The sequence below is a fragment of the Odontomachus brunneus genome, unplaced genomic scaffold (genome assembly GCF_010583005.1).
Source record: "Odontomachus brunneus isolate Ranch 3 - 2012 unplaced genomic scaffold, Obru_v1 Obru_scaffold_046, whole genome shotgun sequence".
NCBI classification, from domain to species: Eukaryota; Metazoa; Arthropoda; class Insecta; order Hymenoptera; family Formicidae; genus Odontomachus; species Odontomachus brunneus.
This window is the reverse complement of record NW_022639496.1, coordinates 204,046-206,946: the sequence shown is the minus strand read 5'-3', so window position 1 is coordinate 206,946 and position 2,901 is coordinate 204,046. Positions and strand designations below refer to the sequence as shown.

Genomic DNA, 2,901 nt, shown 5'->3' with positions numbered 1-2,901 from the left:
AGAGAGAGAGAGAGAGAGAGAGAGAGAGAGAGAGAGAGAGAGAGAGAGAGAGAATAATAATCATGACTAATGATACACAAGATGATAGACATGCTTCTAAAACGATTTCTATAGGAGGAACCAACGGAAATATTACGGAAATAGCCGAGTCGAAAATAAGCATAATCTTAAGAACGTCTTCGTCAAGTCAATCTCTGATTAAATAAGATTTACTTGAACAAATTCTTCGCGAAGATCATCTTATTTCAGAACTATGAAATCTACTGATCTTAATACGGTCCTGATTGAATAAGACCAACTTGACCAAGATCGTCTTAAGTGCTGACTTGAGATTCGACTATGAATACGGCCCTAAAAGGTGCTGGCTGCTTTTCGAGGGGGCTGTTTGCCGGAAGTCTGTTAAATTGATTCGATTACGTGCTTAACTAAACAACTAGTCTTTTGTCGTATATATTGTCGAATAATTTGTCGAGCGAGTTCTTTGTAAGAAGTTGAATTCGTACATTTACCGTCGTTCGTTGGGGAATGTGCGTATGCGATATAGATTGTAAGATTTAGAATAAGAAAGCGTTAATTGTATTAAATTGCGTTTATTCAAGTATATTCGGTTTTGTTCGTATTCCTTTGTTCCGATTATTTATTAATTTAAAGACACTTGGCCTACTCGTATTTCTTTATGTTCGATTTTGATGTGGCAAAAACAAAAGAATTTTTCGTTCTTTTTTTCTTTCCAATTACTCGTAGACGCTCGGGTATTCTTACAGCTTTAGAAGTAGGATAAAGTACCTTTTTTGCGTTTTGTTCATTGTTCGCGGCTTTCGTTTGTTTTTTTCTCAATTTTACGATTTCGACAAAATTTTTATCGTTTTAACGGCGGCGTTTAAGTTGGTGCGTGACCGTTGCGGCGATTTTTATGCCACTGACGTGTGCAGTTAGCAAGAGGGAACGTCATCTCGGGATGGACAGGTCCGTTTTGGACAATTTGTCGCACGAGGACAAGTTGAAGGAGGAAGCCGCAAAGTATCGACTACCTATCATCGGAGATCGCAACGCGTTAATAGTCAGAATTATGTCTCATCTAGAACGGCACGGCCTGGTGGGTGATTTGTTGGGGGAAAACCTTGAACTGGATGCTGGTAAATCGGAACCCGTGAGGATGGAGATGTCGGCTCCAGTACGGAGTCTTGAGGACTAGCCAGTTACCGCGGCAGCTTTACAACGGGTCTTATCCTCTATCACCGACGGCGTTATGTGTTAGCAGCAGATGATGCAACAGCAGCAGCAGCAATCACAGTTCGAGCAGGTAGTCCGACTTTTATTGAACTCCTGCGATACTCAGCCCTGGCACGGATGCTGTCGGAATCACGGAGCGGTTGGCTGCATGTTCGAGTCCGTCTTCGGAAGTCACTCGTTCGAATGAGGCGACGATCCTGTCTCGTGCAGCTGCACCTGAGTGTCTCTATTTCGGTTGCGAGCCTAGCGACACAGATACCGGATTTCGGCGGAGTAGAAAATGAAAATGTTCGGGCTTGGATACAACGTGTGGATCGAATTGCTCAGATTCACGTAGCGACGGATTCAATAATTTTATTAGCTGCTACGAACCGTCTAGTCGGTGCGGCTCGCCGTTGATATGACGCTCAGTTGCTCGAAGCGCGGTATTTCTGGGCGTCGGTTCGCTCTAAACTGCTTAAATTTTTCGACCGCCAAGTACTTTTCTTTAAAATTATGCAACAGATTGAAGCAAGAAAATGGCAGCAGAACAAAGAAAGTTTTTATCAATACGCACTTGATAAATTAACGCTTATTCGTCGACACAACGGGGGTGTGGCCTCCTTGCCCAAGAACCCAAACACGGGCGCGCCCATGACGTACCCGCTGATCACGCTACTGCGCTGGGGGTTAAGGATGTTGGGCGTTAGGGGGTCTGGGTTCGTGGCCGCGTCGACCATCTTCATACCGTTCGTAGTGGAAACGACCTGGCCGTGGGTCAACCCCCACCCCTACCCACTTAGTTCTTCCCTCGTAAACTGAGAACAGCTCGGGGGGCTGCACCGGAGGGTGCAGGGAGCACTTACACTCCCCATCCTGACAGGCCTCGGGGCACACCGACGGGGGAGACCCTCCGTCCCGCCAGGACACCGCCACGCACCGTCCGGCTAAAACCCACATCGGCGGCATCGACCGGGCGGTGATCCACCTGAATAGGTACGGGCAGTGGTCATACGAGGACACATTCGTGTCGGCTAACGCATCCGTAACAACAACGGGGAGCTAAATGTTAACAACGGCGATCGCCAGAATAGGTGGTCGCTGTTGTCGGGGGGAGAGTGCATCGTGATCGCGCTCCCCTCAAGGATGGTCGGGACAGGTGCCGGCGTATACACGTGGATCCTGAGCCACCTGACATATCCCCTGGCCTGGGTCTGCGATACCTTCCAGGTACGGCGTTCCTCGGAGGTCGGATAATCAGGGCAAGGGTTCCTGAAGACCGCCGGGCTGGTGGACATCCACCGCCCGGAGAGGAGGATTATACTCCTCGTCCAAGAGCAAGCCGACTATAATGTGGAGATAGGTCGGCATAGTTTCAGGGTGGGAGTCACCGACCGTCACGGCAACCCGGAACCCCACCGTCCCCTGCGTTCATACAACATGGACAAGTGCATCAACGAGATGGTAGATTATTGCCTCACCACCAACTCTAGCCTCAGGGAGGCGTTCACCCAGTACACGGATGCCTACTTCGCGGGGGGAGGGGGGCTTAACTGGCTGGAGGTGGTCCAGATATCCCCCGACAACGGGCACACCGTCGGGTCCCTCGTCGAAGGGGTTCCTCCTGAGATAGCTCAGGAGGTATACGGCAGGCAGCCCGCAACCGACCATCGCGGGAATTTGCCGCGG

General features: G+C 49.6%; 1 pseudogene; it reads right to left on the bottom strand.

Moving 5' to 3' along the window:
- LOC116844762 overlaps positions 1–806 on the bottom strand; it is a 3,962-nt pseudogene extending 3,156 nt beyond the window's left edge.
- Between the last annotated feature and the right edge of the window lie 2,095 nt (positions 807–2,901).